This window comes from Micromys minutus (assembly GCF_963924665.1).
Source record: "Micromys minutus genome assembly, chromosome: 18".
In the NCBI taxonomy this organism is placed as follows: Eukaryota; Metazoa; Chordata; class Mammalia; order Rodentia; family Muridae; genus Micromys; species Micromys minutus.
Window position 1 is genome coordinate 35,250,143 of NC_137953.1, and position 24,739 is coordinate 35,274,881.

The window sequence follows — 24,739 nt, forward strand, 5'->3', positions numbered from 1 at the left end:
GGGTTACTCACTCAGGATGATATTCTTTAGATGCATCCATTTTCTTAAGAATTTCATAAGGTCATTGTTTCTGATAGCTGAGTAGTACTCCATTGTACAAATATACCACAATTTTTTGTATCCATTCATCTACTGAAGGACATCTGGGTTCTTTTCAGCTTCTGACTATTATAAATAGAGCTGCTATGAACATTGTGGTGCATGCGTCTTTGTTGTATCATGGAGCATCTCTGGGGAATATGCCCAGAAGTGGAATAACTGGGTCTTCAGGTAGTATTATGACCAATTTTCTGAGGAACCGCCAGACTGATTTCCAGAGTGGTTGTACCAGTTTACAACCCCACCAACAGTAGAGAAGTGTTCCTCTTTCTCTGCATCCTCGCCAGCATCTGCTGTCATCTGAATTTTTGATCTTAACCATTCAGGTTGGTGTGAGGTGGATTTGCAGGGTTGTTTTGATTTGCATTTCCCTGATGACTAAGAATGTGGAGCACTTCCTTAGCAGCTTCTCAGCCAATTGATATTCATTTTTGAATATCAGTTGAACTTTTTGTTTAGCTCTGTACCCCATTTTTAATAGGGTTATTTGCTTCTCTGGTGTCTAGCTTCTTGAGTTCTTTGTATACCTTGGATATTAGGCCTCTATCAGATGTGGGGTTAGTAAAGATATTTTTCCACTCTGTTGTCTGCCATTTTGTTTTCTTGACAGTGTCCTTAGCCTTACAGAAACTTTGCAATCTCATTAAGTCCCATTTGTCAATCTTTGACCCTAGAGTTTGAGCCATTGTTGTTTTGTTCAGGAAATTTTCTCCTGTGCCTATGTATTCTAAGGTTTTCCCTAATTTCTCTTCTAATAGCGTCAGTTTACCTGGTTTAATGTGGAAATCTTATTGAAAATCAAAGAATGGGGAGAAAATAACTCTGATTAACTGATAGTTTCATGTGGACTCAGACTATATCTGAAGTTTAAAGTTAAGGGAGCATTTATATGACAAGCCAGAGTGAGTAGACATAGTGTAGTATGTTTTTGAATGTTGGTGTGCTTTCAAAAACATGCCTTCTTATGTGCCAAAGGTCAATATCTGACATCATTATTTATCAGTGTATAACTTGCTTTTGTGTAAGGGATCTCTCACCAAACCATGTGCTCGTGGCTTAGCTAGGCTGAGCAGTGAACTCACACACCATCTTGACTTTCTTTGTACACCATATACTTGAAAGCGTATATGCATTCTTTACTTAAAAGTATATTTAAAATTTTCTGCCTAGCAGAAAATTGACCAACTGAGGCATCTCCTTAAGAATTGATTTGTTTCTAATTTTAAGTTTAATTTCCATTATAGGTCTCTGTAATCACAATTAAAGTTTACTGTGAATCGGCATTCTGTCTCTTAAACTGAATGGCAACAAGGATGGAATATATTTAAGAAACTTATTTTTTTAAAGAAAGATATACTTCAAATATAAAATATATTTCAATGTTGCATGTTTTAAGATATCTAAACATCAAGTGTGTGGTAATTTCCCTGCAGGATTTATATCAGGCAGAGGAAAATGATCAGGGCTAGGTAAAAACAGGGTCTACCTTATACTGCTGTAACGGGCACTAGACTAGGACATCTAGAATCTGGACTAGACCATTTACTTAGCCATGTTGAAGCACAGGTCACTTTTGAAAAAGACATATTTACATAAGAGTTAACTCAATCACATATACACAACAATTTAATATATGTTTACACTGAAGCTCTTTGCAAAGAACATATTACTTCATATATAAGATGGTTTCTTATTGACTTAGAATCAAAGCTCAAGATAAGTCTAAAGGGAGAATGATGGAAAACAAACAAATAAACCAACAGATACCAAAACAAAACATAATGCCTTTGAAAATCATGATTGGCCTTGCTGTAATACATAACATAGAAGTCATTTGCACTATTGTATAACCCAGCTGACATTACTCATAAGGTCAAGTTTTATGATCTAAATGTAGTGCTCAAGATTTAGGGGAAAGGGTCTGGGGTAAGTAAAAGCTAAAAATCTGGAAGATATAGGCAGGGCCTATCTAATCAGACAGCAAAGAATAACCGGGGTGTAAAATTACCTTATTTCTAGCATTCCACCAGCTGCTATACACCTCATTCCACTGATAGCTAAACTGTGTGTTTCATCTTCCTTGCTTCTCTCTATACAAGTGTTTGGAATTCATTTTTGAATTTAAAAAGTGACAGTGTTGATAAATATGACAGTTGGCATAAGAAAGTACATTTACCAAAATGTATATCTACACTAATATCCACTTGAGATTTATAATCTTTCTGCCTTATCATATTTAGTATTATTATCTTTAGCTGTGTGATTTAAAATAATTAAACTTTAAATTCCAGTTTTCTGTATTCTTAAGGAAGCAAATTGCTGAATCTGGACCCAACTTTTCTGAAACCATAGAGAATTATAGAGAATTAGAAATTAAGACTTCATGCATGAATAAAGCAGTACTTATGAACATGCATACACTGTCTTAATGCAGAACTTTGACAGTGAGCTCTACCATTATTTTTGACAGACACCTTCAGTCTATGACTCTGACCTTGTCATGACAATCTCAGGGGCCAGGGAAAGTCACATACATGAGGTTGCTTCCTCCTTTGATAGTAGAGTTTATAGTTTAGGTAAACAAAACATTTCTTTCTATTGCTTCTTTCATCTGGGTAAGGCACGTCTCTTTCAGAAACACAGACAAATGACTATATATATGACTGGAGTAACACTGTATCACCATTATTTCTCAGTCAAGCTACCAACTTCCATGGTACTGCTACCAAAGCCTCTGAGGTCAGGGAGGTTCTGGCTGCTTTCTTGGAAGAGTGCACAATTCACTTAACTATAGTACAAAATAGACAACAAACCAGGAAAAGAATACAAAACAAAAGTCAAGTTCATCTACTGAAAGACATCTTCGTTCGTTAAGCTCATATGGAGCTTCATATGAAGCTCAAGAAAAACAAAGGTCAAAAAATGAAAGCTTCAGACCTTCTTAGGAAAAAAATAAATGTATAGCACCCTCTCAGAGTGTGGTAACCTGGACCTTAAACCATTAATAACCCAAGAGGTAAGAATATAGCCTTGTGGCAATTTTTGATATTCAAAGATTATTACGCTTAATCTATACTCACGAAGAAAACTGTTTCCATGTTACCCTCTGTCCTACATGTACTTTATGCTTATGGTAACTAGTGGGATTTCAATGCATGCTATAAAACCTCTAAAATAATTAAATACTGACAAAAATATTTATATAGTGTTATGTCAAAATGCCTTTAAAAATCTGTATACGTATCCCTCTTTTTTTAAAAAAATAAAGTTGTAAGAGAAAAAAAAAGTCAAGTTCATTGTTATTCATAAGCTTGAGGATTTCTTTTCCTCATTCTACCAGGAATACTTTCCCAAAACTCCTGTTAGAAGTCTATTGATACCAGAGACCCTTCAAATACAGGGAGGAGGCTATTGATCTTCCTCAACCCTCAAATGAAATGGTAATGTAATTTTGGAATCAAATCTTGACATACTTTAGTTATGATACATCCTAAACAGATTATTGATTTAATTTCTTAATTTGGTTTCCAAATTGAACAATATCTTAAGTCTGATACTGTCCAAAACCTTATGAAACATTTTGCATAACATTTTCAGATTTCTAAATCATATTTCAACTCCATATGAGCATTTACATCATTTTCTTTTGTTTTTATCCTTTCCAGAAATACCTATTACATGATCTTATTTGAAAAGTTGCTCAGGAAACCTATAGATTTGTGGACAAACATGGGTAGGAGAAACAGCCAAAGGTGGGTGTAGCCTGTAGTCCCTCTTACATTTGGAACTGTTCTGAGGTGTGAGGGTGGAATAGGGAAAAGACAAGGGAATGACACTTGAGAGAAGTGAAGAATGTTGGAGATGAATAAGGATGTCGCTAAGGTTTTCAGCACTGGGTCTACTGTGTGACGTGTGCTATGGTGAGTGAGTAAGTAGAGAGTCTAATCTCATTTCTCGCAAGAAGCAGAGTTTATAAGTCTGTGCTTTGCAATACATTCTGTACTTTGGGGAGCCGTCACCTTTTCTTTAAGACTGTAATTTTCCCCTCAACAATCCACAAGCGGGCATTTTCAGTGATGTGCAATATAGTTATTTTATACCCTGTGATGCTTACTTCCCCAGGACTTTTCGTTCCAATGGTCTATTTTCAACTTTTCTACAGCTGATTCTGTTGCCAAATTCTCTCCTCTGTATGTGGATGTAAGTCAACCAGTATTTGGCCTTAGAATCAGTCCTAAAAGTCCTATCTATGTTACCTGTGCATGCATTTGTGTGTTCTCACAGATAGGAATTTGTATAAGGTTTACAAATCATCATTTTGGAAATCTAACAGATTATAGCTGGGTGACTTTTTCCACTTTTTGTTTTATCCTTTGACTTTTACCTTATGTCAGAAGGTGGAAGATTAGGTAGCATTTTGAGGAGTCTGATTGACAGGTAGGTAAATGGGAAGAAATTTAGTTTAGGCAAGTGGGAGGAAAATAACACATTCTAAACTTACTTTCATGTGTAATTAGCTATTTTTAGTTCTTTTATGTGTTGTTCTGCTTTTAAAAATGTACAACCGGAGCAAAAATTGTGCTAAGATTTACCCATATTTTAGAATAATGTCTGTGTGGCCAAACATCCTAACTTGATAGTTATATCAGATATAAATCTGTTCTATAATGCTCTTGGCATCATAAGAAGGTAATAAAAAAGAGAGAAGGCTTAACGTATGTGGGGTAAAACCTACCTATGACTGACTTAACAACTACCTGACCACGTTACTACCAGAAAGTATTCTTCGTGGGGGTGAGTGAGTAATGTCACAGCTCTCACACATCAGATCTTTTATTGTCTGTGCTAAGCACAGAATGCCAAATCCATTAAAATTTGGACTTTTGGGATGCACATGCTGCCAAACACTTCACACAAAAATTCCAATCAACCATAAAAGAAAAAAGACTAAGTCATATATTTTCTCTATTGAGAATATTGAAATTAGTTTTCATAGTAAGGAATCAAAATATAATTACTTTTCATTTCACTGCTCATTTTAACTAAATATTCACTTATATCCAATATTTTGAGCCACTACTGTCTTGTTTCCTTAAATTCTTCTCACCTTGTTTTCTCCTACTATCAGCTATTTTTCTAAAATTAACAATTTAATTTCAATTTTTACAGGGTTACACTTTATTTTTCTTTTTAATTAAGAAACCACCAATACCCAAATCAGCCTTACTTGTGGTTCATAGATGGCATATATATTTCCAGCGGTGGCAGGAAAAGTATCTGTGGCTCATGGTATTCAGCTTGACATTTACCTACATTCTATGCTTTTCTCATGCATGAGTGATGTATTTTCTTACCTTGATTTCTTCTGAGTTCTTAGAAAATATCAGAAAATCTAGTTGTGTAATAAATGGTCAATACAAACTTCTTGTGAACAATATATATTTTATGAGTACATTTGCTTGGTGGAATATATACATGTGTGATTGTTTAATTCTTTTGTTAATCCTAAGCTCTCTTTTGGAAGTGCTGGAAATTTTTTTTTAGTATACATTTCAAATATTGCCACCTTCCCGGTCATCCCTCTATGAGCCCTCCATCCCAATCCTCCTCCTCTTTTCCTTTAAGAAGGTGCTATCCACCCACATACCCAAATACTCCTCAATCACCCTCTAGCAAAACTCTTCTCTGGGGCATCAAGCCTCCACAGGTCCAAGCACATTCTTTCCTGCTAAGGCCAGACAAGGCAATCCTCTCCTATATATGTAGCAGGGATCACAGACCAGCCCATGTATGCTGTTTGGTTAGGGGCTTAGTTCCTGGGTGCTTGGAGAGGTCTGCTTAGTTGATACTGTTTTTCTTCTTGTGGGATTGCAATCTTCTTCAGCTCCTTCTTCAGTCCTTCCCCTAACTATTCCATAGGGATTCCTGGCTTCAGTCCAATGGTTGGCTGTAAGTTTATGCATCCGTTTTAGTCTGGAGCTTGCAGAGGACAGCCATACCAGGCTCCTGTCTGAAAACACATCTTGGCACCCGCAATAGTGTCAGGGTTTGGTGTATGCATATGGGATGGATCCTAAAGTGGGGCAGTCTCTGATTGGCCTTTCCTTTAGTCTCTGCTCCATTTTTTCTGTCTCTGCATTTCCTTTAGACAGGAACAATTCTGGATTAAAAATTTTGAGATGGGTGTGTGGCCCCATCCCTCAGGTGGGGGCCATATCTCTCTACTAGAGGTGGTTTCCTCTTCGAGTTTTCTCGAATTGGATCAAGGACCTCCTCATAAAACCAGATACACTGAATCTAATAGAAGAGAAAGTAGAAAAGAGCCTCAAACACATTGGCACAGGCAAAATTTTTCTGAACAGAGCACCAGTGGCTCAGGCTCTTTGAAAGGACATTGTCCATAGGACAAAATAGCAACCTACAGATGAGAAAAAGATTTTTATTAGCCCTCTATCTTTATACCAACCAGAATGGCTAAGATTAAAAACTAAGGCCTCAGAAGATGCTGGCACAGATGTGGAGAAAGAGGAACACTCCTCCATTATGGGTAGTGTTGCAAACTGAACCCTTCTGCAAATTAACCAGTGGTTCCTCTGAAAATTGGAAATTGTTCTATCTAAAGACACAACTGTAACATTCCTGGGCATATACCCGAAGATGCCCCAACATATCACAAAAACATTTGCTCCACTATGTGAATAGCACCCTATTTCAATAGCCAGAAGCTGGAAACAGTCTATATGTCTGTCACCTGAAGAATAGTTTCAGAATATGTAGCACAATGTTTTAGTCATCGATATATCATTATAAAATATGCATGCCAAATTTTGAAGTGTTGTAATTATAGAAGTTTTCCATGTTAGTAAATGGAAAAGGTAAGGAGAAGGAGATTTTCCATTGCACTATTGTTTCTAGTCTTGGTTCTCAGTAGATCATAAGTTACCACAGTGGAGCAGTGGTTTATAGAATGCATAACGGCGTCTAAGAGTTGCAGGATCTAGGTCTGTATAGGAACACTGAATAATGTTCACCTACATGAAATCACCCATCATCACATTTCTCAGAATATATAGAATATTTCAGCAAGTTCTGACTACAGAGCATGTTTCTTAAAGTAATAAAGTCATATTGTTTTCGCAAATACTGTGAGAGCAATTTATCACTAAAGAAACCTTTTGCTTGCTCCTTGTAAATTGGCATAACTTCTTATCAAGCAGTTCGTAAATGTATGGAATAAGTACTGAAATGTTTAAATTTTCATAAATCTTACTTCTAAAAATTCAACCTGATGATGTAAAACAGTGTTTGAACAATTCAGTCTATTTTAACTATAGAATTATTCATAATGTCAAAACACTAAAAACTAAATAGAAAATTCTAAATACACACTAAACAAACCATTCTAAGTTTAAATGTACTCTCAAATCTGTAAGAATCCTGCCGATTTGTATGCATTCATAGTGGAAATAAAGAGCAATTGGCAGTGAAGATTTCAACATGAGCTGCCTTTCTGGTGAGTCTGTGGGTTCTTTTATTTTCTTCACTCTTTAGTTTTCTCTCTGTTTCCAGATTTTTACCCTACCATATATTCACTTTTAATTCATAAAGAACACCTGCACTAAAGTGGAAGTTTACCGTACAAAGCACTGCTTTCACATATCTTCTCTGTCCCCAGTGAGGTTTTACCCACTCAACTGTGTGTATAGGACTTTAATATAGTGTTCACTGAGCAGGATAGTCTGATGATATCTCCATATAAACTGAAAAATTAATGGGGGAATTTGTATTGATTGGGCAAAAGGTTACCTTTCCAATGAAATTGAAACAATGCCAAATACTCCCAAATCACCTGCTTCACAGGTTTATCAATGTCACACACACTTTGAAGTTGCCTTTGGAAGCCTTAGAAGGAACATCTGTTCACAAAATTTGTGGCAGCCAAATTCCTATTTGCATTGAAAATATAAATGTGTGCCTACTATATTTATATATAATATAAATGTAAATATGATTAATAAATAGGTTGATGGATAGATGATAGATAACTGATCGATGATTGTTATATAGATGAATAATAGATAGACAGACATACAAATAGAAAGATAATAGAATTAAAACCAACCAAACTCATTTCACTGTTTTAAAATAAACATTTCATTATGCACGGCTACATATGCATATATCTATCTGATATTGGGACTTTGATAGGGAACCTTAGGCATTTAAATATAATTTTATTTTACATTAAAATATATGTGAATGGGTGGGGTGTTTTCTGTATGTATGTAAGGCAATGCACATATGTCTTATGCCTATAGAGGCAGAAAGGCTTCAGATCCATTTGCACTAGAGTCTCAGACCATTTCTGCCACCAGATGGGTGCTAGAAATCAAATCCAGGTCTTCTGAAGGATTCAACACTGCTCACTACTTAACTCTCTCCAGCCTCTATAAACCTACTTTTAACCATTATGTTATTGGCAATTTATTCCAAATCTATGTTTAAATAGTATGACCTAAGTATATGATGTCATCATTTGCACTAAGTACTTTTTTTTCAAAACAAAAAAGGGAAGAAGAAAAATAGCATTTATTTATTTGAAAATCAGAGATACTTCAGTTTTCTTAAAAAATAAGTGGGAGCCTCCAAATGAAAAGCTGACACTATAGAATGAGTAAATATACAGCCCGCCACTGCCCTCCGTGATTAACCACACACTTGCAACACTACAATCAATCTTTCTGATAATTTTCTCTTTTAAACAGATAAAGAAAATTCCAGACCCTTTGTATACTTATTTACTAAGCAAATTCTTAGAATTTTCATTACTCCTGAGTTCCTCTGGTTTGCTTATAAATCTGCAGAATTAGAAGCAAATGATCATATATAAGGACCCCAAGTTAAAATTTAACAATCTTTGAAATGTTCATGCAGAACTCAGGGGGATATTGGTTATGGTCTTATCCACATATATAGTTAATAATCATATTATATAGAGTATTTTACGTCATCATATTTTTCCTATTTATTTTTAAAAGGTATCATTTGCATCTACATAACATCTCTTCTTAACAATTGTTAATATTTTTTAGGAATTTCAGATATGGATATATGCCTTTTGAAAGATCTTTCCCATCTCTCTTCTCTAATTTCTCCTCTATCTCTCACCAATTTTCCCCCCAAGATGATGTATTATGCTTTCAAATATATTGAGTTTACTGGGTGTTATTGTGTGGAAATGGTTGTAAGACCATTTCTTGGAACACATGCTCTTTCTTATATCACATTTTAAGAGAAAACTGACTAGATTCTGTGAGCCACCACCAGCTGTCAAAAGGTCACATATATCTGTACCTATATTTTTCTCATACTCATAATTTCTCATGCGTCTGATTGTTCAAATAATATTCAATGATATCCAAGTCTGGGTCCTTGCCTTCTATTTATAAAGCACTGAAATTTGAAAGTGATCCATCTGTAACATATGTTCTATTATATGAGCATTTATACTTTGTATTGATTGACAGCTTGTTAAGAATAATGCAGATGAAAGGTCTGTTTCTATTGCATTTATTTGGCATCAAGGAACATCTTTTCCAACAACCTGCCCAGACTGGAAAGTTCTCTGAGTAATGGAGACCTTTCAGATGCCATCATGCAAATGTGCTGCTGTCACACAAGGGCAGAGGCAGGAGAAAAGTGACAAATGGCCCTGATGATGCCTACCTTGAGACTTCTATGTATGAGAAATGGTCATTCCAGGTATTCCCCACCCATTTTAAACTCTGTAAAATGACTTGCGATAAGATAAATAGCAGGTATTTTACCAGAGATAAGTAAAAGTGATGGGATTACAGATTCATAGCAACTTTTTAAGTGCTCTGAATTTTCTTTATGGGCCTCACATGGGCCATTCACATAGCGAGTCTATGTTTCAACCAAGATTTGACAGACCTATATGATACACCTGTGAGAAGAATAGCAAACAGCTTGGTGGGGTTCTGGTCATTCAAATGCATTTGCATTCGATCCTTACAACTTCTTAAGGTTTAGCATCCAGGAGATTTTAAACGCCTGTAACCATGCTTTTAACCAGCAACTTTGCTGTATATGCAAGAAATTTAAAATAAAGTTTTATAGGAAATATGTGTAGTACTGTGGGTATTATCTATAGAAAGCTAATTAATTAGTATAACCTAGCATGGTAATTACTGTATATGTTAAAATTAAAAGAAATTATAATTATAAATTGAGTGAAAACAATAAGAGCTAGTCAATAGTTTGAGAGGCGCTAACAATCTGTTGAAGCTTTCATAATCAGAGACTGTAATGACAGAATTATTTAAGGCTAAAGTAACATTGTGCTGTATTCACTTCCTCACACTTGTATTGTGCTATTCCCTTCTGCATTTATGAACATTTTAAAGGCATATAGTGTTTGTGCTTTATGATGCACACTCATGACTGTACTGTAAACAAGGAAAGAAGGAATGGAGCAGGGATTAAGCAGAGGAATGAACTGAAGTGGGAACATAGGGGTAAAGAAATAACAGCAGTAGAAATTGTACAGAAACTGTATTTTACCATGTGTGTGTCTGTGTGTGTGTGTCTATGTGTATGCGTGTGTGCGTGTGCATGTGTGTCTGTTTGAGAGTTTACACATGCCCGTGTGTGTATAAAGGTGAGAGAAGGACGGGTCTATGGTGTCCTTTTCTATCATTTTCATTGGAGACGGTTTCTCCATAAATCTGAACCCTGAGATTTTTGCCTACCTGGAAACCAGGAAACTCCAGTACCTCTTCTGTCTTTGCTGTCCTGTGTTCAGCTGTTCTAGGCATGCACAAGACCACATCGTACTTGATATTTGGGCGCTGGATACAAAAACAAGGTCTCAAGCATGTGCCATAACTACACTTATGCTCTGAATCACCTCTATAGCCATTTAAATTCATCTTTAAAAAGTAATTTTAAGCATGGTGTTTTCATTGTCCCTGGGGACACATACAGTCATGTTTAAGAGAGAACATCATCAGCTTTAAACAATAAAAACAGTATTTAAGAGAAAATTATGCAAAAATCCCAGTACAATATATAAATATTTAATCATCTAAATGTCTATGTTAGCTATTCTATTTAGCATAATAAATTATTTTGAAAATATCCTCTTGTTGACCTTAAGTCAGCAAAACATGATTCAGATAGATTACCTCTCTGTTTTCTCTGCTATTCTAATATCTTAAATATTTTACCTGCCATTTTATACATGTTCATAACATGTCTCTCACCTCAAGACTTTTATAGTGTGGGCTGGGTTGTAGCTCAGGGCATGACTTCCTGGTTCCATTCCTCAGTCCCTCAAAAAGAAGTAAGAAGGGATTTCTACATGTGTTTTCAGTCCTAGACTGGGCTGCTAATGATGTATTCAACCCAGAGGTACACCTTTCAATAAACATGTCTGTAGTTGGCCCAGTGTCTGTGAGATATAGTTATCAGGAAGAGTAGCTGAATATGCCAAGTAATGACAACTTCTTTGCTAATGGAATTTAGAGCTCTGACACTTTGAAGTTAGCTATTTTTATTAAGAAATTTGAAGCTTGACTTGAGGTAACTAAATTTTAATAAAATTTGATAGTATTGTCTACAGCATGGCAGAATATTTTACAAATGACAGGAGCCTTAATGCTGTATCTATATAGAAATTCATAACCACATACAAAATTGTTCTGTGTCAACTCTCCAGAAAGGAGACACTGAAACATTGAATGTGGCAACATTTTAAACTGCAAGCTCCTCATTAAACTGCCTTTTATTCCTAAGGAGGAGTGACAACTTATGGAGTATGCACAGATGCTCAATGTTGAAAATTATTAGAAAATATCAGATGCCAAAGAAGCCATGGTAATATGATTCTTAATTTTGCCCCATTAAGTAAAATGTCTATGAACAAGTCATTGATTTATTATTTATTCCAAAAAAGAATAATAGTGATATCCATCACCTTTCTGTAAGTTTTACAATAGGAAAAAAATAAAACACCTGTAACAGAATTGTCCAGTCAGAATGCAATACATGAACAAAAACTTAAGAATATGTTTTAGAAAGCTGAAAGAAAAGGCATTAAGACAGTGTTTTTTGGATTAAACAGAACAGTTGTAATCAAGAATTTGCGAATGCCTTGGTTCCTACCAAAAACTTGCATGGGATAAAGCTAGTCAACACTCTAATATTCAGAGAATAAGGCTTGGGGATACCTATAGTTTATATACAGTATACCTGAGGAGCTACTCACAGCTATGGCTACTGGAAGATGCAGAGTCACCTTTTCTCTAGGAATTTAGTATCTAGTTGGTTGCAAATGCTCTAGTGGATGGCAATTATCTTTGTGCATACAAGAAACACCAATTAGATACAGTGCGTTATTAAAAATAGAAGGAAAAGAAAAAATAAGGGGAATGGAAGCTGAAAGAATTCTGTATGGCATCATCTAGAAGGAACTGGAAGAAAGACTGAGGATAAATTTGAACAAATTTTATTGCATACATGGATGTATTAAATTCTCAAAACACAAAATGTATTTTAAAACTAAACTTTAATGTAATTCTTAATGGATCTAAGATTTCTTTAGAAAAGTAATTATTAGTTTTTGTAAGTATTTCATATAAGTTGATCATGTTAAGGCATTTGCCCTCATCTCATTTCTTTTTGATTCCCTCTTCCTTTCATCATTTACTCAATTTCACCTTCCTTCTTTTTAACCCATTGAGATCAATCTGGGCCAGAAAATTTTCATGGATAAATTAATTATTGTATTCCTGCAATATTCTATACTTCATTGGAGTAGGATCTCCTATAAGGGACTATATTCTGAGAGAAAACCAGTCTTCTTGTTCCCCAAATTAGTAATTTTTAATGGCTATAGATTTAAGGGTGAGGATTTTTGCTCAACTCCTCTGCGAATGCTAGAATTCTGCCAGACATGATCTTGCTCTCTCTGGTCTTGTGTGAATTTACCTGTGCAGCAACATGTTCTGTCCGATTTAGTGACACAGTTTTCCTTAAGTCATCCAACACTTCTACCTTTGGCAACTTCTCTGTCTCTCCTTCTACAATGTTCCCTGAGCTTTTGAGTTGTTGTCAATCTATGGCTTGTTCAGTAACCTATTATTCTCTGTATTGCACCAACTGGAAGTCTTTTTATCAATCACCATCCTTTTTTTTTTTTATCTTTTGTAATTCTTTTTGCCCATTTTTCTATTTTCTTTTCTTTTATTGGATATTTTCTTTAATTACATTTCAAATGTTATCCCCTTTCCTGGTTTTCCCACTAGAAACCCCTATCTCAACCCCTCCCATTGCTTCTATGAAGGTGCTGCCCCTCCCAACCATCCATTCCCTCCTGCTTCCCTGCCCTGGCATTGTCCTACAGTGGGCCAGTGAGCCTTCACAGGACCAGGGGACTCTCCTCCCATTGATATCCAACAAGGCAATCTTTGCTACACATGCCACTGGAGCCATAGGTCTCTCCATGTGTACTTTTGGGTTGGTAGTTTAGTCTTTGGGAGCTCTGAGGGATCTGATTGGTTGATATTGTTGCTCTTTTTTAAGTCAGTACAAATACATTTCTAAGAGGTGAATAAAATCAACAGATTTCAATTTTATAGTAATATTTTCAGCACAACTATTTCATAACTTAGCGTATTCATATTGTTCTTTTCTAGTGTTACAATCTATGTGGCATACTAAGATATCATGTCTGTCTTTGTGAAAGTACATTAAAGTACTTAGTACAAGGGGATTAAGCTCATTGATATAACAAAAGTTATATGCTTTTCAGTTCTAATTGTACATAAATCTAATAAGTTAAACTGTAATTTTTTCTACATTTGACACGTTTTGAGATACTACATGGGACCCCTGCTCCTCTTACCCTAATAAGAGATGTTCCTACATTGACTTGTCATAATGATAGTGATTTATATATCAGACTTAAGGCTCTGCAGATAATTCATAAAGAAGTCTGGGCTCCGTTGGCTGTGGCCTATGTTCCAGCTACCCAAGAGACTGCTCACCCCTTCCAAATCGGAGACTCGGTCTACGTGAGATGCCATTAGACCCTGACCCTCAAACCAAGTTGGAAGGGACCATACCTAGTTTTGTTGACTATGCCAATGGCAATTAAGTTGAATGTGATCGCAGCCTGGACACATGCCTTTCATGAGAAACCTGCTTCAGACTTGAGCCGTCTGACATCTCCATTTAGAAAATCAATGACTGACAACCCCCTAAAAGTCAAGATATCCCGAACACAATGATCTGGCTGCTGGTTTGACTTTGGCCGGCAGAGGATGTCTAGAGAACTGTGAGCAACCCTCATACCCCTGCTAGACTTACATGGCAAGTCTTATCAGCTACAGGTGTGGTCCCTGTTTAAAGAATCATCCCTTACACCCGGTGGCCCACTCTAACCCCTGGTTTGTGTGAATTAGCTGACGGGTTGGACAAGTGGGATATTCCCATTCAGCAACTGGGAGAAAGACTACCAGAATGTAAGGGTAAACACACATGATCCCCAAAGCCCTGTTCCTGGGGGTGATCTGAGAGGACGAGGATTAAGATGTGGGAACCCTCAGCTAAAGAGTAAGCTGTGCCTCATCCCAGTCGATGTGTGCCCCAGAAATGAGCAGAGTAGGGCATGGGCCCATAAGTGCAGAGGAGCTGATGGTTAGCTCAGACAGAACAACACAGATGATGGCTGTCGAGAGAGGTCCTGACAACCTCTCACCTTGCAACAAGCATTGGGCCAAGGACTTCTTTCCTGGGGGCAAAGAGATGCCTCAACTTTCCATCTGGTATCAACTGACCATTCTAGCATTTAGGCTGCTGGAACCTCTCCACTTTAAATTTCATCTGGCTCTGAGGGATCAAACCCACCTGGTTCCTCTCCCCAGCTCCACCCCCACATTCTGCATTGCTTCACCACCTTCATCATGGCTTCACTTCTGGTGGCCAACTACCCTGTAGTCTTTATACCTCACCGCCCCATGGTGGGCTGAGCATGCAGGTCCTACCTCCTGCATATAAGAGTGGTGAGGTACTGCAGCTCTGCAGATCTCATTGAGACTAGTGACCCACACTCTACATGAGACAGTCAGCCCAAACTCATCATGGTGAGTGAGGCCCCACAGTGATCTCTCTGGTCTTGTAAATAAATGCTCTGCTCTTCTGTGAAATCTTTCTCTAGAGATACTGAGGACCTTAGCATTCCAAGACTCCAGGAGTTTTGCACTTCCCCCATCCCTCCTAATGTTTATTCACCTTCAAGGCTCTTTGCCCAGTGTAGGGGAATGCCAGTGTGCTGAGGTGGGAGAGGGTGGTTGGGAGAGGAAGAGATGTTTGAGAGGGGTGGGGGATGGGATTGGGGAAACTGGATAGCATCTGAAATGTAAATGCAGAGAATATTCAATAAAAATTAGCTAAAAAAAATACCAAAACTTCCTAATGTTTGAGAATACCCCCATTAACTCTGTTCAACACTTATCAATAACCCGTACTGGTTATGCCCCATCATTATGCCAGGTTCCACTCACAGAGCTTGCAGTAACAACACAATCATTATCTTGAAAGACTGATGCTCTTACAAATGAAAACGTGTGGGTACGAGGAAGAAGAGCAAACTTGCCAATGCACTCTTACGGAGAACAGTAGCTAATGGACAGACTGTAGTTAGAGATGCTGCAGGGTAGGCAAAGAGTGACAATTCACACAGGAGCAATGCATCCAGGATTTACAGAACACCACATGTGTGCTCCGGTTATTCTAACCAGATTTTAACTATGCTTTACATGGCATAAATATTGCCTATCTTCTCCCCTTCTACTGCAGCTAATGACTAAGACATAATTGATTCTCACACACAATTAAGTTTATATTGCTCATTCACTTACATTCTGCATGTAATTCTTTCTTCCAAGTGTATGTGTTGTCCTTTCTTTAAATGTCCTATGATGACCAAATTGTTTGAAGTTCAAGAACAATAAATAATTTTTTATATTTTCCTCCCTTAAGGAAAATTAATGTCTCATGCAAATGTGATTCCTCCTAAATCAAGCCTCTGCCATTTTTTTAAATTTTTTTTCAGAGCACATAGATAAATTTGGGTGATTAAGAAAAAAATATTTAATATTTTAATTAATATACTGAAAACTGCTAGATAACATAGAGGCTTTAGGTAATGGGCATCCATTAGCATCATACTAACTATGACTAGAATCTTTATTCTACAGTGTTTCATTTTTCCCTGGAAGATTCCTATACTAAAAGATCTGTTGGAATTTCTTTTCACTAGTCTGTCTCTATGACTAAATATAAGACAGTTGAGGTGCCATGTAGGTTTCTGCTGTTCTTTGGCCTGTAAATCCCCCCCCCCAAAGTTTAACCCTTATTTTGTGTTGGTCAATGATCCAGTGCTTGTTCAAAGTCTGATGCAAAGCATGCCAATTAGTCATATGTATGTGACCTAAAATTATACAAACACACACACACACACACACACACACACATATATATATATATATATACATTATTGACTTTGGCTATTTGAAGCATTATATAAAAATTTGTATATTATAAAAATGTTGAAAAATTTACCTATAAAATAATAAAATTTCCAAAAGGCAAAAATTTTGCCTTTTAAAAATCTCTAATTGTTGTTTTGCTTTTAAACTTTTGACTCAGAATCTTTACTTCTCAATATTTAATAGTGACCTTTGAGAACAGTTCATTTGATATTTTAGATGTGTTAATGGTCATCTCTTTTCCTTGATTTTTATTGTTTAATCTACATAATAATAAACTTGAAGTAATGTTCCAAGGTAAGTGAACTACACACTATCATTTTAATAACCATATTTTCTTTCTCTTTTCAGAACAGTTGTAAGTAGCACACTTGGCCATATCCATTTTGTTCAGTTATACAATACATTGGGTAAAGAAATAAAGCCATGAGGTTTTGACAGCTACAGATATTGTATCAAAACCACTTTTTCTCTTCATTTCTAGACCTTCTAGTGGATAAAATGATGAGAATGTATAATATAGACTAATGAGATATTTGGGACTTAACTAGGACAGGACAAATCAACTTGAATTTCCACTTGTTTTTGCAAAGGAATTTGATATCTTTTTTCTATTACTATAAATATTTGATTTTTTCCCACTTAGTGACATTATCCTAGGTACCACAGTATCCAGTACTACACTGAGTAGTATGATTGTAAACATGTCAAAGGAAACACTGTTTCGTTACATAAAATTCAGTGCAGGTTGAGATATCAAATCACACCTGCTCTAGAGGGGTCCTCCCAGCTGGTTAGTTTTCACAGTAATTTGAGTTCCTATTCAGGCTGTTTGTAGACAAAAGTCATCAGCTGTGCTACTGTGAACTACAGCAATAAACCACCTAGTAATACATATCCATGATAGCAATGGTAACATGAATGTTATGTGTTCACTATCCAGTTTTGATTTGCTTGAAGATATGTTTTATGGAGTAAATTGATGTGTGGTACAGTAGACTTAGCTGAGCATCTTCGCAAACACATCATGGAATTTTATTACTTCTCTAAGACAGTGAAACCATGAAAAAGGATGAGCTGAACTGAATAGATTACTAGGCATGATTACAGACGGGTAGGGTTTTGCTTTAGTTAGGATAATGAAATTATAATTTTTTTTGTAGTAATGATTGGACACCTCTCCAGTCACACTTTTAAAAAGGACATAATACACTTGAAAGTAGTCAATTCATCATATACAAAAATACTCTCACAAAAATTTGATTTATGCAATTAACAATTTTCTGACTTGCATTTTGATATACACATTGGAAAGTGGAATTTAGGAGAAACTTTGTAGGATGATTTTATGTACTGTGGTTTAGAACATAATTTTTAATGTATATTTTCAGTGATGATATAAGGAAGAATGGTGTTATTCTTTTAAAATTAATATTCAATCATAAGAATAAAAAACATACTTCTTTGAACCTGTTTCAGAAAGCTGCAAAACTAACCAGATTCTAGGGAAACTTGTACCTTACCTACACATAGGTACTTCCAGTACCACAGATTTCATGTAAATGATGAAGTAAAAGTTGATGAGCAGAAATTTCTTTTTTTTAAGAAACCCTATGCCAGAGCCATAAGTGGGGTAAAGTGTGAAGGTGATATTAGAGGTCTGGGTTATTATGTAAGATATCCTTTTAATGTAATGTAAGAGGTAACACACACATGGGCCTTTTCCTGGTTATATAATTTAGCAGATGGAATTTGATTAGACTGATGCTCTTTGTGTACTAATTAGTGCTTCTAGAATTGTGCACTGGAGCTGTGTTTCTGGGCTACTTTCTTTCTCTGTTCATCCTTTAAGCATCCACAGGTAGAGAGGTAGTTCCTTCTCTAGATAGATGTAGGACGATGGAAGAGATACCACACCGCAAACAAATGAAATTCAAGCTGATAGTTTTGAGCAACATTGGTTCTATATGTTTACTTTATTTAGGGGTTTTGTTGCCGTGATAAGCATCATGACACTGAAGGAAGTTAGCTAAGATGATTCCTTTAATTCCTTTGTTTGAAGAGGCTATAATCTAAGTGGTCTTACAATTTTGCTACTCAGTTTTAGTCGTATGCACTAGGATTACTTAGGCCTTCACTCTGTCATTTTACCTTTCTTTGTTTGCCTGTCATGAATACTATCATTGGCACAGTAAATATTTGGAACCCAAGTACTTCAAATAAAATCTCACAAAGATGAAGCAAAAGGGAGCTCTGTGGGCAAATGACAAGGGGATCCAACAGAAACACATTTTTAAGAAGCTGCTACAGGGTAAATCCACTCTAAGTATTGACTTCTATGAAAGATAAGCAATCTAATACACAGAGTGTGCATCCTTTTTTTGATTTTTTTTACTTATATTTCAAATGTTGTCCTCTTTCCAGGTTTCCCCTCCAGAAACCCATTATCCTATGTTCCTCCTTCTGCCTGTGGGTGTTTGTATATTTGTATGCATTTGTAAAGTGCAGAGTGTAATTCTGAGTATGGTCCTTCAATCAAAGAAATATATTGAGGTAAAATTTGAATATCATTGATTCACAATCATTTGCAAACACAACTCAGGGATGTAAAGGCTTTATTAAGCTTACACTTCCTCATCATGTGCATCACTGAAGAAAATCAATAGAGGAATTCAGAGAGATACAGAACATGGAGGTCAGAACTGATGTAGATACCACCAGAGAGAGGCTGCCTACTGGCTTGCTCAACATGATTTTTCATAGAACCAAGACCAATGATCCATAGGTAGCCAGCCCATCATAATTGGACTGGTCCTTTAAACCTAAAATGCACTACAGGCTTGTCTACAGCCTGAGACTATAAAATCATTTTATTAATTGATATTCCATCTTCTAATGTAAATTTAGCTTGTGTCATATTGAGATAAAGTAGCCAGCGCATGTGGGAAGAAATGTATTAAGATAACACGAGGGTGAAATCTCACTTTTCCAAGTTCTAAAACTAAGAATTTTATAAATTTGAAAGAGACACTGGAGAGTATCTGGAATTTAGAGAACTGTTACTTGGTTTTAGCCACTCAAACCTAACACTTTTGAAATATGTTTAAAATTCTTTTGATACATTTTAGTGGCTCTATTAGTTTTTAATGACCTTAAATAGGAGCTCTAGTCTGTTCTTGTTTCTTTCATTTCTGACCAACTTTAAAGTAGGGCTAAGCCCAGGGAACATTACAATAAAAAAGAGTAAATATGTTACCTTATGGGTATTTATTACTTTGTAGTATAGGTTTTATTTATGTACCAGTTCTCTGACCAAACTTCTGTAAGTCAAGAAAATATGGCAGTGAATGAGTTTGAGAAAGTCTCCTTCAAAACCTTAGGAAATTATCATATAAAAAACACAAGTTCACAAAAAGAAAGTAAAACCATTCTGGCCGCAACTTTATTGAGCTACTGCAGAAAAGGCTGAATGCCTGTAAGCACATTTTAGCTCATCATACTAAAACCAACACCTTTTTGAGCAGAACTGAAAGATTCCACTGCAACATGGCATAGGTAGAGTTGTATGGGGAACTACCTGGAACATCATACACAAGAAATATATCCTGTACAAATGAGTTAAAAGTTGACATTCTACAATGCACAGACAATGGCCCACTAGCATAAAAGTTCCAACTCTTTGCATAGCAGGAACGGCTGAGCTGAGAAGCTTTTAATTCTGCTTCCACTTTATGTCCTTCTTTGCAAGTATATCTTTCTTAACATTGCTTTCATCTCACTTACTACCTAATATTGTCTCTGTCAAATTGATCATGATACATTAATCTGGGAATTCCCAGGTTTCCACTGAAACCCAACACTTACTTATAACATTAGTACATTTCACAAAACTACAGTCTTCATATTTGTGGTGATCAATGATTTCCAGTTTGAGCCTTCCCATTTTCCCTTCTCACTCTGTACCAAAAGAAAAATAATCATAAGTCTTTTCTTCACTTTCTGTCTATTAAGTGTAATGTTTTTGAAATATTTTTAAAATTAATTTTATTATTACTTATACAATCATTCTAGTAGAAGTTAACCAAGTAGCCTCAACATGGTATTCTATTTTCAAATAAAAGGAGCAAACCAAGAAGATACCAGGCTATATTGATTTAATTACCCACAAGTTAACATCAACTATCCATTAAATATCTATCAACTAACTAATTACCTCAACTATTTCGAGACATATTGAGTATCGGTATCAGAATAAACTGTGTAATACTATAACTTTTTGATGATTAATAATGATTGATTAAAATATTATAAAATTTATAGCATGGAAGAGGTACACTTCTGAGCATAGCTGTGGGAGATTGCCTAAGTGGGGTGAATAAAGAGGGATGAGTAAGGAAAGGATGAATGGGTGGAGGTGTACATTCACAGAGGCAAGTGGCAGGGGAAGAAGGAGGATGGAATGGGTTTTTTATGGAGGAATAATTGGGAAGGGAGATATAATGTAAAATCTAAGCAAATAATTTGATTGTTAAAAAAATGTCTAGAAGAATCACATCATATATAGGTGGTACCATCAATGTTCTGGCAAAAGAAAGCAAACTGAGCAAGGCATTCATTATGGTCTGCTTCCTGATGATGGATGTGTCTCACTCTTTTCCTGTCATGAATTCCTAGGCATGATGGACATGTATGTACCCCAAATTCTGAGCTGACATTAGCCTCTGTTACTTTTGTCAAATTACTTCTGTCAGAAACTGTGTTGCATCAGTAAGACAAATAATTAGCATGACATTTCTAATGAAATTTTGTATTACTCATTGTCCGGTACTGAAACAAGTTAGAAATTACAGACCATGATATTATATCACTGTTCATGACCTTTTGATGTGGCAGAAATTAATCAAGGAACTATCTAATTGGAATTGTGTTTTTGTTTATTGATATCTAATCAAAGAGGGAAATGCAAAACGCTATTCCCTAAAGAAAAAATTAACCCTAAGTTCTAATATATCACTTTGGTGCTGATACAGGATATAGACATCTAAATGACTCTCTCCAATTTTCCACAGTAAAATAATGCTAAATGCAAATCACACTGTTAAGTCACCACAGAACTGGAAATGAAGCAGTGTTTTCTTAGAGAGAAACTTGGCATACAGACAAAGAGAAAGCACAGAAGAGCAACACTTGGGGCGCCAAGAACAGATGTGAAAAGATGAGATGGAGCCTTTTGGGTATCTGAGACTTGAGGCACACTCCCATCTGTCAGGCGTCTCTTTTGGCTCTCCCCAAGGATGCTGTCTCCAGATATGCAGCCTGTCCTGGCAGTTCAGCCTGCTCAGCTCTGCCACATTCATCACTGTAAACTGCCCACAGCAGGCTGCAGCCGGCACGTTAAGGTCTGCTACCACTATGACCATCCTATGCCCTGGCTGTGACCTCCCTGGCCTGCATAGACTTGTTGATAGTAAATAGAAATCTTGGCAGCCAGGATAAGAGTCCAGCCATCTTAAATGAGTTCCTTCCCCATTCCTTATTGAACCTACAATGCAGGACTTGAGTTACCTGCATGCTGAGGTTAGGACACAGAGAATTTTTCTTTTATGACATATAGACATAGATCTTCCCTTGTTTTCTTAGTATACATAATATTAATTGTTACAAGGAAAAAATGTTTATTCATACATCTGAATTGAATTGCACATTTTTCTACCTCTTAAATCTAACTATCTGTCTCATCCATTATTTAAGCAGAAGCAAAATGCCCATACCTTTCATCTCTGTCTTAAATATATATTTGTGATGGGATGTCTTTTGCAGAGAAGAACCATCATAGCAGAAGCCATGAAAAGATTAAGTTCATGGCTGAGGGGATGGTTTAGTTGATTAAGTACTTGGTGGATAAGCATGAGAAAATGAGTTAAATTTTCATAAAAGGACCCAGTGTCATGGCACACATCTGTAAACGCAGGTGCTATGAATGAGGCAAAAAGGCTGATGCTCTGAGCTCACTGGTCAGCTAGCCTAAAGTGCCCTAATACAGTGAGTCACACACACACACACACACACACACACACACACACATACACACTCACTACTCATACATATAGAAGCATATGCCATAAAAGCAAGTAGACTGGACTGGGCAAGATGATAGATCTTAAGCATGTCCAGTTGTGTGGATAACTATAAATTCATAGCCAAGGAAAATGCCATTTGGTCTCTACTATCATTCTCAGTATCTTTATAGTAAAATTTCCTACTTTTATTTTTGTGAGCATTGCAGTATACAGAGTAAGCATAAATAATTCACTAGCACAGGCAATAAATACTTCTTACTTCCCTCCCTACAAGTAAGCATATCTGATGCCACGTTCCAATGGGCCTAGGATCTACCAAAGGCTTCATGGCAATGGTGACTCGCTCCTGCCCAATCCCCAGCTCTGTTTAACCATCTGAACACTGCCACAGTGCATGCTTATTGTAAAACAAAAACAAAAAACAATAATTAGCAGTTGTTGTCCAGATTTTTCCTAGCTTTACAAAATCACAAAAGTCTGTAAGCAAGAACAGGATAAATACTACAGTTTGTAAGATCAGTCATCAAAAGCAATCAGCTTTCAGGTCTCTCCTTAACACTCAGATATATCCACATAGCTAAAGTCTACTCACAATGTAGTTTCTTTTTGCCACTGTATTTTTCAACTTATGATTTATTTTTAATTTATTTTATGTCTTAGATAAAAATAAAGAGAATTTCAAAATTGACTGTGTGTAAGAACTATTTCTTAAATATTAAAATACAGAAAGGCTGGATGCTTTGTAGAATGCAATCAGTTCAAGACTGAGGAATCTTTATCCAAAGGTGAAGGAAAGTGTGACCCAGTGAATTCCTCAACACCTGCTAAGCAATAATAAAACAGACAATTAACAAAGCATCTGACTTCTTAATGAAACAAACCCTGTATTTTTAAAACAAATATTTGTATTATCCTTTTCATATTATTTTTATTGGCACATTCATGAATTTTTATAACATAACGCCTTGTTTGCTGAAAGAATTTAATGCTTTGCTGAAAGGGTAATGGAGATTCCTGTTTGTATCAGGATAAAGTACATGTTTCTCTTATCATGGAAATTTGGTAAACATAAACTGAAAAAGTCTACCTGTAATTGAAGCAGATATAAACATTTGAAATGTGTAGTTTCTAAAATATTAATAAAATTTAAATATGGAGTTTTAAGTCTTACTATAAGTATTTTAGGTCCCTTCATTTGCAACCTCAACAATTTTGTGTCAAATTGTGCTTTTATATAAATACCCTCAGAATAGATTACAAGAAAGAGATCTATGAGTTTAGATTTGCAGAGTACTCCCTTCACGCTCTTACACAAAAACTCTATTTGTTGATATCTTTTAATTCTGACTAGATTGGGAATCTTTGTGCTAGCCAACTTTTTTTTTTGATAGAGGGATGCTTTGAAATATAATCCAAGAAGTTTAAGTTACACAGGAGGTTTGCCGAGTATATCCCCCTTAGAGCCAATTCAGCTGACAGGAATCAATTTATAAAACATATGCACCTGCTAAAGATGTATGTTTTCTTACAGTTTTCTATGTGGGATGAAAAATTGGTGAAGGAACAGTGAGGGATGTTTAAATCCTGATCATAAGCTTCACATGCTACAAATCAAAAGGAAACTAAGGCACAAAGTTTTGAAACTGAGACCGGTATTGAAACCACATCTTCAGTTATTCATCTGTTAATAATATGTATGACTACTTACTTCACTGAAAAATGTGCTTCAATATAGTTAATGTGTGTTACTTTTCTTGCTGTGTTCAATTCTATTTTGTATGGTCTAATAATGAAAAAAAGATATTACATAGAAGAATGCATATACTTTTGTTAGTTTAGATGTTCATAAACACTAAATAATTTTATTTTATAAGATGATATTTGAGTTATTTACATATGCATATAATATACCACAACATGGATTTCCTTCAATAAGTGCTTTCTCTTATATAGGAATTTCAGAATATTACCAGTATTTTAAGTTAA

General features: G+C 35.9%; 1 protein-coding gene across 1 annotated transcript in view; it reads right to left on the minus strand.

Moving 5' to 3' along the window:
- CNTNAP2 (contactin associated protein 2) overlaps positions 1–24,739 on the minus strand; it is a gene marked incomplete at its 3' end in the record, with an annotated part of 2,047,702 nt that overhangs the window by 1,725,181 nt on the left and 297,782 nt on the right. The window lies entirely within an intron of this gene.